Below are 16,315 nucleotides of genomic sequence, written 5' to 3'. Positions count from 1 at the left end.
ATCATTAATACTGTGTATCTGATTTGTAACATCTCAGTGAATATTTACTACATCTTTGAGCAGGTTGATATGTTGATCTTTTCCAAATGATTCAAAAAGTTTTTCTATGAGTTCATCATCTTGGCATATTTTCTGTAAAGAAGTTTCTTGAATCATTTGGTAAATAACAATTTAGTTACTTTGATTATAGTTGTTACAACTAATTAAAATTGAACTATAATACATATAATTTAAAGTTTTGACTATAATTATGAAAATATTAAAATTTTTAATTTTTTTAATAAATTTTAATAAAAAAATTAAAATTAAATCAGACTCAAATATTTTAATTAATGTGATTTGTTATATTTTATTTGGCAGAGTAGGTGAGCAACAGTACAAAAATAAAAGCTGTTATTAGGTCAACTAAAGTTATTTTATTTAAGGCAGCTTGCGGACCAGAGACATTTTAGTTCAAAAGTCTTCCAATGTGAAAGAAAACAATGGAATCGTTGTTCTTTTCTTTGTGTTCCATTAGTAAATTAAAAATGCACATAAAAGCAACCGACAGTCGGTCGTGAGGTTTACGCTATCTCTTAATTTTAGAGTCAAAAGGGTAAAAAAAAAAAAAGTTAAAGTGAGGAGAAAAAATAATTTTATTCTCTTTTCACTGTTTAAATAAAAGGAAAAAAATAAAAGAAAAATAATTTTATAAACAATATAATCTCTATTTAAGGAACAAATATTTTCAAACTTTGTTTTGTGCCACTACTGATCCAGAGCAGATGGAAAACAGAAAATCCGATTCCATTCGATTTTCTGTCCGAATGCCGAACGGGAAAGATCTTCCACCGCGCTGTTTTAAATCTAAAACTCTAGTGAAGGCTATCCACGAGGCAATTCTATGGGACTGTAATATTCCAGTTACGATACAGAAATTATATTATAAGGGGGAGCAGCTACAGCGGTGGAAGACACTTGAAGACTACTCAATTCAAAACGACGATCGCCTCGAATTGAAGCTTGGATTTGATGACACATCGGTATTTATCCAAAGGATTCACCAAATGAGTTCAAACATTTTTCGCATGTGCCGAGGGGAATTTCTCTCCGAAGATACTCTTCAGGATGACTTGGTAACGATTGCCGAATTGTTGGCAATTGAAACAAAGGAGGAATCGGAGAATCTTATGAGTTCGTATTCTGTCCCTGTGACTTTGGTTATGCTTTACAGGTCAGCAATTCCACAACACAAAGCCTATGCTTCTGCTTTGATAAGGTTTTCCATGGAAGAAATATCGAATTGTCCAAATGTTTCTGTTGATAGATGTATACATTTAGCATTAGAATTTTGTGCTTCGCTTAGAACGGTATATGGTGATCCTCTGTATCAGCAATGGCGGACTACTCTAAAGCAGTTGTTGGAAAGAGGTAACCTTAGTGACCTACGCTCAATTTTCCAAATTAGATCCTGGTTTGTTGAGATGGCAGATACCTTAAGCTTCCTATTGAGTAAGATGCAGGAATCAAATCCAAACTCATATACAATCCCACTCATTGAGTCATTGAAATTTTGTTTTCGTGAATTCCAGGTATTTTCAGGCGTATTACGTAATGCAATTTGTGGTATAGATAATGCCAAAGAGGAGGATAAGTCTATAGTTGATTCGTTGTCAACACAAATTAAAGGTGAATTTAGTTACCTGTTGAATAAAATGGAGAATAATCTTAGACTTATACCAGAGACAGCAAGAATATTCGAAACAAGTGGTTGGTTGCATTCTGTTTCGATTGTGTATCTGGACATTTTGAAAGAGCTAAACAGCATTTCTCAACTTTGGGAGAATGAACAAAAGCAATTTCAGCATGTATTAATGAACCAGCAGATTTCACTACAGCTGATACTTGAAAAAACTACGAGGAAAGATGATTATCATTGGCTTCTTAAGCACAATGATGTGATTGATTCGAAATCCAGGATGCATTTAGTTACGATGATGATGATCCCTGAGGAAAAATTACTCGATGCTGAGTTCTACAAGCCACTCATTCACTGGTCTAGATTTCTAGACGAAGAGTTGTATGAGTCATTGAAAAATAACAATATTACCAGTCCTAAAAATTGCAGGATTGGTTATACAAGTTATGCCAAGCTATATTCAAACCGCAAAATCTCCTCTTTCTGGCGTGCTCAAATGATCCTATGAAGTTCTATCCTAATCCCGGTAAGATCGTATCTTTTGATCCTTGCTATGAATAGCATCCACAATTGTTACTTGTCCTGCTTTTTCCTTGAGAAATGATTGATGTAAGCTTTTTGTAACAAATTTATCATATATTTAATTTATAAGATACTATTATTAAATATACAATTCAAAACCTCATAGTGCTAAGACAGCAGCTCGCTGGTGGATATTCATATTATTAAATATTGCAATATATACTTTGATTACTGATTCATTAGTGTAATGAAGAATTAGGCCCTTAGTGTAGTGTAAGGAAATATTTATGCTAGGGTGTGTACATTAGGTGTGTCCGAGTGAGGTCCTAAGTATTGAAGTTTTGCATAGGGTAATTAAAATTTCATAGTTGAGTTGTGTAGAAATGTGTTTCTGGGTTTAATTTAAAAGTACCGTTGGATTCTGTCCTGTTCATATGATCAAATCATAATTAAGTTTGTGATAATTTACTATCATTTCGTAAAACTACCTTGCCCTGCTGTTAAGGATAGATTCTTTTTTCACTTTGATATATATGCAGAATTGAAGTTAGAACCATTACACTTCGACTGTTTTGAATTTTCTGGTAAGGTGATTGCATTGGCATTGATGCATGAAGTACAAGTAGGTGTTGCCTTTCATCGTGTGTTTCTTTTGCAACTGGCTGGAAAGAATATTTCTGGAGATGATGTAAAAGATGCATATCCATCTTTTTACAATAACAAGGCTAAGGAACGTTTTGCTGATCATCAAATTCGAGATGACTTCATCAAGTATATCTCTGAACAAATATATTTTTTCCGAAAAGGCTTTGACAGTGTTTTTGGAAAATCAATCATCGAACTGTTAACTTATTGGGAATAGATCTTGATGATATTAACCTGGTGCTAAAGGAGACTTAAATCTTGGATTTAATTCTTGTGAGAGAACGCATGTGAATCATGGCAACAATGAAAGTGAACCTCTGATGTCCCAGTTCCTGAAGGTATGTGCTTACAGAATTTCCATTGTGTTACTAAAGCATAACTATTTTTTCCTATACGTTTTCAATACTTATCAAAGCTCTGAAAATTGATTTCAAAATTTTATTACATGAGTTGCTTTAGTAGGGAATCTTATTTGGAAATAAAGAACTTGTTTTCTCATCTTTCTACAGCAATTATAGGCTTTTGGACTTTTCTTTAGGACCTTTCAGCAATTTCATGGTTTTATTATAAATGTTGCAAATGTTTTAAAAGAAATGTTCCGGGATATCAAGTTTCATTAGCATAACCATGATTATTACTGCAATTTCTATCAAATTTTAATAGAGATAGTTTGTTGAAATTTGGCAGATTAATAGACAAAGACTGAAGATTACGAAGTCAAAGTGGCAAAAGGATGGTAAGAAGCTGGGAAGAGGGTTTCGGAGATGTGTACAAGGGTTATGCTGCTGGTGGTTTCTTTTTTGCCGTAAAGGTAATAAAAATTAAAAATAAAGGAGAAATTGACAAAATTAACCAAGAGGTTAATTTATTGTGTCAATTCAGTCATCCAAATATTGTTAAATATTATGGCACTGAAGAGGAGGAGTCAACGGTCAATATTTTTCTTGAGCTTATAAGTACAGGCTCCCTCCGACAAGTATATAAATGTTTTAAACTGAAAGATTCCCAAGTGTCCCACTACAGCAAACAGATACTGGAAGGTTTGAAGTATCTTCATGAGCGAAAGGTAGTCCACAGAGACATTAACTGTGCAAATATATTGGTGGATGAGAAAGGATGTGTGAAAATTACGGATTTTGGATTGGCAAGAGTGGCTGAATTAAATAGTCTTATGAAGTCTCGGCATGGGACAATAAATTGGATGGCCCCGGAGGTTATAAAACAGGACAAAGAGTATGGATTTAAAGCTGATATTTGGAGCTTTGGCTGCACCGTCTTGGAGATGTTAATCAGGAATATTCCATACTCTCATTTGAAAAATTTGAATGCAAATCTAGAATTGGAAGTTCAAAAAGGGTCAATTATAGATCATCTTCCTAATTATTCTTTGTCAGAGAATGCACTAGATTTTATCAAGCAGTGTCTGAAACGCAATCCAAATAAGCGTCAAACTGCTGATGAGCTTTTGAAGCATCCGTTTGTGAACGATTCTGGCTTTTAGTTTTTGTCAAATTTCAATCAACTCGCTAAAATTTCTTCTTCAGCTTGAATTGTGTAAACAAACGTTTGAGTGTTTATGAGCATTTCTTCATGTTGCTTCCCTTTTTGTTTTTTTTTTTCGAAAAAAATGCTAGCAGAACTTAGTTATGAACTTGCAGAGAATCAAATCATTTTGTAACATCATGTTTATAGGTTGGTGTATGCTGTGTTTGTATAGAACTGTTGGTCATTCTTTGTTGTGTTTGTAATTGTAAGGGGTTTTTCATTAACTGGTGTTTATAGTTCTAGGTGGCTGCAAGGAGTTAGGGCCTGGTGGCTCTGTTTTTCCCTTACCTATTTCTTCCTTCTGAGTAAATCTTTTGCATATAAAAAATAATTAAAAAAAAAAGGTTCTGAACTGTATTTGGGCATTGGCTTTTCCCCGGGATTATCTTCTTTAGCAATTTTATAATGTAGTTGGCAAAATATTTTCATTATTTTTATTAATTAAATATTATAATTAAGTTAATTGTTAAAATTAAAATTAATGCAAAAATTTGAAACTAAATTGATAAAATTAAAATATTTTGTTAAAATTGAAAAACTTATAAAGGTTTGTATTTTTTTTTAATCATTTAGCCTTATAAATTTATGTTAACAAAAGTGAGAATATAACAATTAAATAAGAAATTAAAAAGTTGTGAATGAGTATGAGAAAAAGTGAGATTTATTATGAAAAATTTACAATTAAAATAGAATTTTATAATTTTAGATCTTTATATGAATGCAATATTGTTATTTATGTTTTCTTATATAATTATATAAAAAAAAATAACAAATGTTTACAAAAAAAAATCATCCTAAAACAAATTTAACATGTTGTTTAAGAGTTTTGGCCAACAAATATCAATATTAATATATGCAAATAGTAAATTATATGTCATCGAACACCGATTTTTACCAGTTGTATATTGATACATGTATTTCATATACATATTTTAGAATAATTTTATGTTTATTTTATTTTTAATTTTTATTTTAGTTATGCATTAATTTTAGTTTTTTTATAATTAATTTATAAAATTTTCATATTTTAATAGGTTAAAAGGTATTTTGAAAATTAATAGTGCAAGTGGAGATAATTTAAAGTGATTTGAAAGTCTAAGTTGTGAAAAAATTGAAAAAAATTTGCTTAAGAATCACAAATAGAGATTTGCAGACCCTGCACCATCCCCATGCTGCAGGGCACGCACAACAAAGAAGCTCATGGCATGTCCCATGCTCGTAGGGCGTACCGCATTAGCTTTATAGGAAACTCTTCTTCCGAATTCAACATAGGGCATGCCAAGAAATAATGAATTCATTACCGGGCTTGTTGAATGGCACAGGAGCATGTACTAAGTTGGATTAATTTTTTTTTTTTTATACCTCAATACTTTTATATATGTTGTCTTTATTCTCTTTTAGTTTATTCTAGAGCAGATCTTTGGATACATATATATTCAACATTTTATCCTTTTAATCATAAAGAGTTAGAGAGAGAGAAAATAAAAAATAAAAAATAAAAGAAAACCAAAACCAAACTAATCAACCAAAAAACCGAATTAAAATGCGTTGGTTTGATTTTTCGCTTATAATGATAATGTGCACACCCCTAATTAAATTGTAATCTTTTCTTATACAATTACGCTTATAACTATATATATATATATCATAAAATTATCTAGACAATTACAATTAAACAATCTTTTCTTTCAACATGATATTGCTTTTAATAATGAATAGAAATTTCAATTAAGAATTTATAAAGGAAAATTGAAAAATAAAAAAAAAAATTGAGAAATTAGAGAAATGAACATGTTGAAAATTAATTTATAATAACATAAATGATCATTATTAAAAAAATGTGTATATAAGTTATATATAAATAAAGAAATGAAAAATATAAAATATCAAAAATGTGTTATAAACATTATTGACAGTTATAATTCTTTTATTATTTTTGGTATTATTAATATAATTACATTTGTTTTAGTGAATATATATATATACAGAGAGAGAGAAAGAGAGAGAATCCTTTACTTTCTTAACTCGCTCTACTTATAGGGAAAGTAGAGAGTGTTGCATATTCTTTGGCATGTTCCTCTAGGTGGAAGCATATTCTTTAATGAGGGGGCATATTCTTTTAGCTATTTATTTCTATATTACCAAATAGGAAGTGGACATCCTTTTATTGTATCAGTTGCCCTTTGCCCCAACGCAAGTTATTCATGACTTGTGCATGGGAAACCTCTTTGTCTTGAACCAAGCTAGATGTAGCCCACTCGGATGCCATCCGTTAAACTAAATTGAACTCGTACGATTATGTTCTTTGGGAATGATACAAGCCTATTAAGGTTGATGGACATATGAACGAGGTTGTATTGTTGTGGTGAAGAGGATGTGATTTTCAATTTGTGTATGTAAAATATTAAGTGATAAATATCAACCCATTTAATGTGGCAATTATTATAATTGAACATGATTGACATAAGAGACTAATCAATCTTTGGAGCTCAAGATACATACAGAGAATTCTAAGCAATGTAAAGGTTAATAGTAAGGAATTTCGAGTTTAATCAAGAGCTCTCATTTTCTTTATTGCATTGGAGAAGTCGTCATGACTCTTTAAGGAGTCTTCATAGGTCTTCCTTTTATATTTCGATGCATTGTGGCCTTTAGAGCTCATAGCCCTCGCATTTGAAGCTTTTAGCTTTGGCCTTAGGATATATTGGCTTTGAAGTTTGGGCACTTGAAGCTTATAATTTTTTAAGTGTGGCACTTTGACCATTGGAGTTCTTTAGCCCTTCATTTGGAGCTCTTGAGCTTTTAGAGGAGCACCTTTGCTTTTGAAAGTGCACTTTTGTTCTTGGAAGAGCAATTTTGCTCTCATAAGAGCACATTTACTCTTAGGAGGGTACTTTTGCTCTTGGAAGAGTGTTTTGCTCTTTGAAGAGCAACTTTTTCTTTTCTTATTTAAATTTTGGGACTTTCTTAATTATTAAAACCTAGAGCTTTTTTAGCATTTAATACGATAAGGAGATCTTAATTTCTTCCTCCTGTAAGTTTTGTACCTTTAAATTTTGGAATATAAGTCTATCTCTTAGATCTATAGGCCTTTAACTCTTAGATTGTAGTCTTGAACTCTTAAAGTCTTATTTTAGGATCCATAGGTCCTATTTTGGGACTCATAGGTCTTATTTTGGGACCCATAGGTCTTAAATTCTTAGACCCTAGGTCTTATTTTTTTAGACCCATAGGTCATAAATTTTGAGACTCTAGATTTAGGACTCAACCATAGGTCTTAAATTCTTAGACCTTAGATCTTATTTTCTTAAACCCGTAGGTCTTAAGTTTTTAAACTCGTAAGTCTTATTTTGAGATCCATAGATTTTAAATTTTAAAGCTGTAGGCCTTATTCTTTTAGGAGCTTTCAACTCTTAAATTTTGGATTTTAGAACTCTTAAGCTCTTAAAGAGAGCTTTTAGCTTTTCAAGAGCTTCTTTATGCACCATTAAGGAATGCCAATATTCCAAGTATGAGCTATTTATGGCTTGTGGCTTAGAGTAGTTAATTACATTTTTGTTTTTCTTTTACATTAAGATTTTAATTTTTGTTGTTTTTATGCCTTTAAGACTTTAGGTCCTGTTTAAGGACCTTCATAATTTGGGAAGCTCATAATCTTCTAGGTTCAGTAGCCTAACAAAATTTCTCAAGCACTTTGGTCTTCATGACATTTTCTATTTGTAGAGATCTTGTCTCTTTAATTTTAAGAGCTCATGGCTCTGCATATGAGTACTGAGGCTTTAGGAGCTCATGGTTGTTTTGAAGATCGTCTCGACATCATCTAGTTAAGCAGTTTATACTCTTCTAATGAAAATATGCCATGAAGAAGAATGTCAGCTTTTCATATTAAAGAGATAAGAAATTTAGAACAGCTTTAATGAAAATGTAGCTTTCCTTCCCTTTAGTTTTAGGGGCTCGAAGCTCTGAACCGGGGTCTTAAAGCCTAGAGTTGAAGAGCTTTGGATGTGGGGCCATGAGGCCTGGAGCCGAAGAGCTCTAGGTGTGGGGCCATGGGGCCTGAAGCTGAAGAGCTTTGATGATATGATACATGGGCCTCTTATTCCGTTGCTCAATGGCATGCAAGGGCCTTGGAGCTCGTGGCTCCCGACGGCTAATGCATGGACCTCTTATTGTGTTGCTCGCTTGGAGCGTTATCCTCTCCCTTTTTGGTGGGCACTCTGGTCTTGGAACTCGTGGCTCAATGGCTGATGCATGGACCTCTTACTACGTTGTGTGCAAGGGCCCAGGAGTGCATCGTCTCCCTTGTAGTGGTCACTTTGTCCTTGGAACTCGTGTCTTAGTGGCTGATACATGGACTTCTTACTGTGTTATGCGCAAGGATCTAGGAGTGCATCGCCTCCATTTTGTTGGGCACTTTTGCCTTAGAGCTCGTGGCTCGGTGGCTGATGAATGGACCTCTTACTGCGCCATGCGTAAAGGTCTAGGAGTGCATCGTCTCCATTTTGGTGGGCACTTTAGCCTTTGAGCTCGTGGCTCAATGGCTGATGCATGGACCGCCTATTGTGTTGCTTGCTTAGAGTGCAAAGGCCTTGGACTGTATTGTCTCCTTTATGCATCCTTTGTCTTTGATATTTATCTACAAAAATAATGCTTGCACAAAAATGTTTGTGAAGATAATCTCATATGATACATATTGTGAATTTATTCAACATTTCTCAATAAACAATATAATAGGCCAAATATATATTACATAGGTCTAAATTCTGATTTTGATCAATAGTAAAGGTCGTCATGCTCGAAGAAAACTTGGAGGTAATGTGTTGTGCATATATATATATATAAATGAAATTAGTTTCAATCCAAATCTAAGTCTGTAGCCTCGTAAATGGGAGTCAGATGGAAATTTTAGAACATAGAAATTTAGGTAAATTCTCGAATAATCTCAGGTACCTCAATTTTATCATTCATCTTGAAAATAATACCGGACTACATAATTTAATCTAATCGAGCTTACATAATCGCCCTCAAATCAGTTCTAGAAATTCTAAAATTGATTTAGAGTTAAACACCTTTAGTTTATTCTAATTGGATTAAATTAGAATTGTGATTTTAGTTGTTTCGAAAACAAATTTAAATTTAATTCTAGCAAAATGGAAGTCTGTAATTTTTAAGTTTCGAATTTAAAGGAGTAATGTCAGTAATTTCAATGAAAAGGGCAACAATGAAGATGGTAATTTATATATAGCACATGAAGATGGGATATGCTGTAGATAATTCAATATTCGCATACAGTACGTGAAGATGGTAATGTTGTGAATAAAGCCATGTTTATATGCTGCATGTGAAGATGAGCATGTTATAATTATGACAAACTCAATGTGGCAAGACTTGTAGCGTCAATAAAATGTAGGCAGCTGTTAAAATCTAAAATTGTTATGTGGCATATATATATATAATTAATTTATTTTTAAATTTAAAATTAATTTAGGTGGAATGTTTAAAAATAACAATTAGCACAAATAACTAAATCAAGATGATGCTGGAGAATGAGAGGAGTTAAAACTTGAAATCTCTCAATTTATTGCGAAGATTTTAGTTGTAGTTGCAAAACAAAACAAAAATTCAAATATTTATATGTATTTTCAATTTTAATTAAAATTTTTAATTATATTAATTTTGATCCTTAAATTTTAAAATCAATTTTAATTTTAGCATTGGGTGATTTATACTCAAAGTTATTTTAATTTGAACTGAATTTTTTAATTTATAAAAATTTTTTTAAGAGAAAGTGAAACCATTAATAAAATATCATTTTTTTTTTATCTTAAACAATACATCATGTTAACAAATTCATGTATATTTATTACCATAAGAATTAATTACTAATATTAAAATAAGTGTATTTAAAAATATGACAATAATTAAAATTTCATTGAGATTTTTCACCATATTTTTTTATTTTAATAAGTATTATTAGTTTATAATTTTAATCCTAATTTAGAAAAATTATAAATTTATATTGTACCTTAATATCTTAAATATTAAAATTTAATTATATTTTAATTTCTTAAAACGTTAACATTTTAGTTGAAAATGATTAGTTTTGTTTTTTTAACTAAGAAAAACAATATAATATAATTCTACATTTTGTTTAAAAATCCGTTTGGATTTTAAGTAGGGAGCTGTGCTTCTTTGTATTGTATAGAAATCAGATGACAAAATTGCTTTTAGGTGCTTATTTGGTATCAATTATATTTTTTATTTAATTTTCAAAATATTTTTTTTTTATAAAATAAGTCAATAAAATAAAGAAAACCATCTTCTTTTTATAATTTTAATTTGTTATTATAGCTTTTTTTAATTTTAAAACATTAAAATTATTTTTAAGAAATACGATAATTAATCAGAAAATTCAATTTTTTTATTTTTTGTATTACAATAAGTAGATTTTATTAAGAGATATTCTTTATTATAGATACCTAATTATTATATAAAAAAATTATTTATTCTTAAACAACAGAATGAGTGCCCATAAAACAGCCCCTTTAATTTGTTATTTCAGCTTTTGTACAGTCTTTGAGGTTCTGCATCTTCAATGCCAAAGTATCAGAGGGCATTTGGCTTATAAAAAACAGCTTATAAGCACTTACTGCTCTAAGTTGATTTGGGCTTATATGCATTTAAAATTTTAAATAGTTACGTGTTTAGTTAAAATGATTATAAGTGATTAATAAGTAGTTAATGTGTTTAGTAAAAAATAATTTATAAACACATTATTTATTATTAAAATAACTAAAAAGATATTAAATGAGATTTATGATGAAATTTTAAAAATTAAATGAGAATAATATAATAAAATACTTGATCAAATTAGCTTCTAAGTGAATTAGTTATAAACATCAAAATGAAAAGTTGGATCACCCTAGCTTATTTTTTTTTACTTATAAGCTCAACTTATAAATATAAAAATTATTATAAATAAATAAATCTATCTATATTTAATATTTATAAGCCGATTTGACCAGTTTATAAGTTAAGAAAAATACTTTTTTACAATCGTCGAAATTTTGGAGTTGGGGAAATCCTTTCCCACTATGAAATTGGTTTCACACCATCTTTATGCTTTTGTCCACCACTTTATATTTGTCATTCTTAGTCTTAATATCTTTTATCAAATATAAAATTATATCATATTCTATTAAAATTTATATAATTATTATTAAAAAATTATATCAAATATAAAATTATATCAGCTGCTATTACAAAATTATATCAATTACTTATATTAAATAAATTATGTAAGATACAAAATTATATAAGCGGCCATTACAAAATTATATCAGATACTACTGTAAAATTATATGAGTTATTATAAAAATAACGCCCCATGCCATATTAACCAAATTTAAAAAATTGCTACATGGCATGTTAACCAATTTAAAAAATTATACCAAATGCAATTAAAAAATATAAAATTAAATTATATATATCTTTATATCATTTATCAAATACAATATTATATTCAAAACTATTAAAAATTATATTAGTTGTTATTAAAAAGTTATATCAAATACAAATTATATCATCTGCTATTAAAAAAATCGTCAACTGGCAACTTAAAAAAATAATATAATGATATAATTATACCTATAACAACATGATTCTTTTTAATAAAATATTTTTTAATTAAATTATTAAATTATTACTATTCTATTCATTGTGTTAAATTAATATTTTTCCTAACGATATTTTTTTAAATGAATATTATTTTACATGTATTCTTATTATTATTGTTATTATTGTTGTTGTTGTTAATATAAATTCAATTAGTTTAAGATTGAATTATATTATATGTAAAAATAATTAAATTTCTTTAGTGTACTATTGTATAAAGAGTTTTACTGATCGCTAGGCAATTCTCACTGAAATGGAAAGTGAGAGTCACCACTTCTATTTTGTGGAAAAATTAAAGAAAATAATTTATTATTAAAGTCGAAATAATTTTTACCGCTTCTAAAAATAGAGATTCGGGGTTCGAGGTTGTATGCGTGTAGGGAAGAATGTGCTCTTTATAAGTTAATATCGATAATTTTATTGGAGTTTAATTATGATATTGGTTCGGTGTTTGCTATAGGAATGCTCAATGTTTCACTATTTAGAGTGGACCCAAGAATAAAAGTAAATGGGATGACTCTAAATTGAATTTTGACTCTGATTATTTTTGTTTAAGTCCTCCATAAAATTAGGACTCTAATTTTGAAGAGGTATCATTTGATTCCTAGAGATTTACAGCGAATAAGGAGGATTCTCGACTTACTCATTATTAATCTCATCATTGGTATCCAAATAATATAGAGTGCTATGTGTGAAGTGGATATATAAAAAAATGGATAAAAATTGAACTAATATGCGGTTTTGATTTTCATTTCTTTTGATTGAGACTTCAATTCAAAAGAGAATATCGATTAAAGCCTAGAATTCTATTCATTAATGAGGACTCTAAATCAATGAATCAAAGTTCCATTATCGACATAATCAAGCTGTTATTCTTTACCCATATTGATTCAATTTAAATCATTAATGCATTTAGAATTTAATGGTTTATAGAGGGTTGTTTATAAAATTTTATCTATTTATTCATTGGCGTGATATCTTTAGTGCGTGAATAGTTTCAAATTATCTTCTCGTCGAATATTGGATGAATTATCTATCATATATAATGGGTGTTCATTTCATAGTAGGATTGTACAGTTTAGGTAGTTATAGAAATTACATTTATAATCAATATTTAAACTTTACGAGTCAAATACTCATTTACTGTTTAAATATTTTTCTCTGGTTGCAAGAGGAGTAAGTTTATTTTTGGGTCTAACCTACATTTTCTTTGTATGTTGTGCTTCTTAAACTCCGCTTAAATAGTTTTGCTTAGCGGTCCCAAGCCGGATAAAGAGGAGGGTTGCGGTAGGTGACAACCGGTGTAAAAATTTAAGTCACACCCTATGTTATGCTTCTTAGTTAGTAGTTTTTATTGTGTTTATTTATTTATTTATCTATTTGTTTAATTATTAGAACTCTCTTGTGATACAAGTGTATAAATATATTATATTAATTAATGAAAATTAATAGTATTAAATTATTTGCATCTTGGATTTTAGGGTTGAAATTTGGACTCCCTAGTTGTAGATTTCTTATAGTTATTAGGTTGAATTAGCCCAAATTATTTTATAATTCTTTATATCATTTGTTTTACTTGTTGACTTCAAAATTGAGTCTAGTCAAGGGTTTGAAAGCGATAAGGCTTATTAGGAGCTTGAGGGCTTTATCTTGACTCAAGTCTTAGTATGAGTCCAGCCCATATATAGAGTTGGGTCGTGACAATACCAACTACCAATAAAAAAAAATATCAAATATAAAATTATATCAGCTATTATTACAAAATTATATCAACTGCTATTGAAAATTATTATTAGATATAAAATTATATCAACTACTATTATAAAATTATATCCACTGCTATCAAAAATATTGTCATACTTCATATTAATTAACTTAAAAGATTGTAATGTGCCATATTAATTACTTAAAAAAATTATATCATCATCTATTATATCGTTATATCATTATCTTTCATTTAAAAAATTATTTATTAATACTCGAAATCAAATTCATTGCTCACTTCTCTTGAATACAAGATATAGGGATTCTTAAAATCTCCCTCTTTTCACTTATCGCAATACAAAAAAATAAAAAAATAGCAACAAAAAATAGTGGCCAAATATACTTATATTTCATAGGTAATTAGAATTACCGAATACTTACCGATAAAATTTTTTTGTCCAAAAATTATAGCATAGGTTTTTTTTACCAATGAAAAAAATGTTATTGCGAAATTTACTGATGAACTATTTGTAGGTAAATTAGGATTTTTTGTAAATAATTTTTGTGGGGGATCATAGGTTTAAATTACCGACTATTTATGACGACACTTTGCGTTGGTAATACATAATTACCAATAACAACTTTGCATAGGTAATTTTTTTCCATGTTTTTAATTTAATTTTCTAATTTTTAATTTAATTTAATTTAAATCTAATTTAATTTAAATTTTTAATTTTATTTATTTTTTACTTTTTAAAATGTTATATTATATTTTAAATTAACTATTAATCATTTTAATTTAATTTAAAATTAATTTTTATTTTTAAGATTAATGAATTTTAAAAAATAACTACCAGCTCAAAGTAGGCCTCATATAGTGGCTATGCCACGATTGCATAAGTTGGGGAGTAACTTCCCTTTTATGGGGAAGCCAACTCTTCTCCAATCTATTAAAAGAAGATGTGAGAATTTCACATTTTTTCTGATTTACTGATGAAATAAGTTTGTTGGTAATTACTCATGAATCATTTTTGTAGGCAATTTATTTTAAATTTTTTTTTTTTTACTTTCTTATTAATATTACCAATCAAATACCAGTTCGTCCGTAATCACTGATAAAAAATTTTTGTAGGTGAAATTTTTTAAGATTTTTAATTTTTTTTTCTTAATTTTAGTAATCAAATATGAGTTCGTTGATAATTAGTAACCATTTCGTAGGTAATTTATTTTAAAAATTTATTTTTTTTTTCTGTTAATACTACCAACCAAATACAAATTCATTGGTAATTACCAACAAAAAATTTTTGTAGATAAAATTTTTTAATTTTCTTTTCAATATTACCAACCAAATACGAGTTAATCGGTAATTATCAATAAATTTTTTCGTCGGTATATTTTTTTATGTTGTCACTAACTTTAGCACCAAATACAATTTTTTTAAAATTTTTTTTAATATTACTGATAAAATACAAGTTGGTCTATAATTACAAATTAATTTTTTAGTCGGTACGTTTTCTATTTTGTCACTAACTTTGCCGCCAATATTTGGCGTCACCTTTACCTACAAAATTGTGTCGTTGGTAAAGGTTTCATTGTTAATCGGTCAATTTTATCGGCATAAATTGGTTAAATTTTAATTCTTGTGGCTTCCCTTTTTTATCGGTAAAAGTTGTTAAATCGTCGATAATTAGCAATGAAATTTTATGTTCGGTAATTTTTGTAACTACTTTTTAAATTTCTTGTAGTGTCAAAATTTCAGTGATTATGACTTTTTATAATTTTTTTATTATTATTTCTTGAATATTAACATGATATTTAAGGTAATATATTGGAGCATACTTACTAATATATATATATTTTTTTATCATGAACATATATCTTAACCGTACAGTCTTTTTTTAATTACAATCATACTACAAAAAATATTATATATGATATATATATATAATATTTAAATGAAAATAATTAATAATTATTTAAAAAATAATTTTAATGCATATTTAACTTACATTTCACATAATTAATTAAGAAATTAATCATTAACAAATTTTATAAAATATAAAAAAATAAATATTAAATTACGTCATTAAATAAAATAATACATAATCACACAAATAAAACGAATATTTTAATAAGTAATTGAAAGACCAATGGCAACAAGCAGAGGAGACATTACTGTAAAATGATCAAAGAAGAGCTAAAGTGCGAGTAAGAAACAACAAATTAGTGGCGTGCTCGTAAATTTTGACAAAATCTACATAGCGATTAAAGGGTGGCAATCACGTAATTAATTCAAAATTTTAAGAGGGGGTGTTTGGTAAGAAGTTAACAAAGAGATAATTGTTACCTTTATAACTTTTAACCCTCCGTTAATATTGTTTAAATTTTTAAAGAGATTATATTAACTTTTCATATCATTAATATTTATGCCTTCTGGAGGGGTTAAATGTTAACCTTGAGGAGCTTAGGTTAATAATTACCTTTATTAAATATTAAAACTTATAAGGATAAATGTAACCCTTAATTTTTAACCTTCTACTAAATACA

General features: G+C 28.7%; 1 pseudogene; it reads left to right on the top strand.

The window, feature by feature from the left end:
* The first annotated feature begins 767 nt into the window (after nt 1–767).
* Nucleotides 768–4,447, top strand: LOC131182259 (E3 ubiquitin-protein ligase UPL5-like; annotated as a pseudogene).
* The last annotated feature ends 11,868 nt before the right edge of the window (nt 4,448–16,315 follow it).

The sequence above is a fragment of the Hevea brasiliensis genome, chromosome 8 (assembly GCF_030052815.1).
Source record: "Hevea brasiliensis isolate MT/VB/25A 57/8 chromosome 8, ASM3005281v1, whole genome shotgun sequence".
Taxonomy (NCBI): domain Eukaryota; kingdom Viridiplantae; phylum Streptophyta; class Magnoliopsida; order Malpighiales; family Euphorbiaceae; genus Hevea; species Hevea brasiliensis.
The sequence above is the reverse complement of the archived record's forward strand: the minus strand, read 5'-3'. Positions and strand labels throughout refer to the sequence as shown.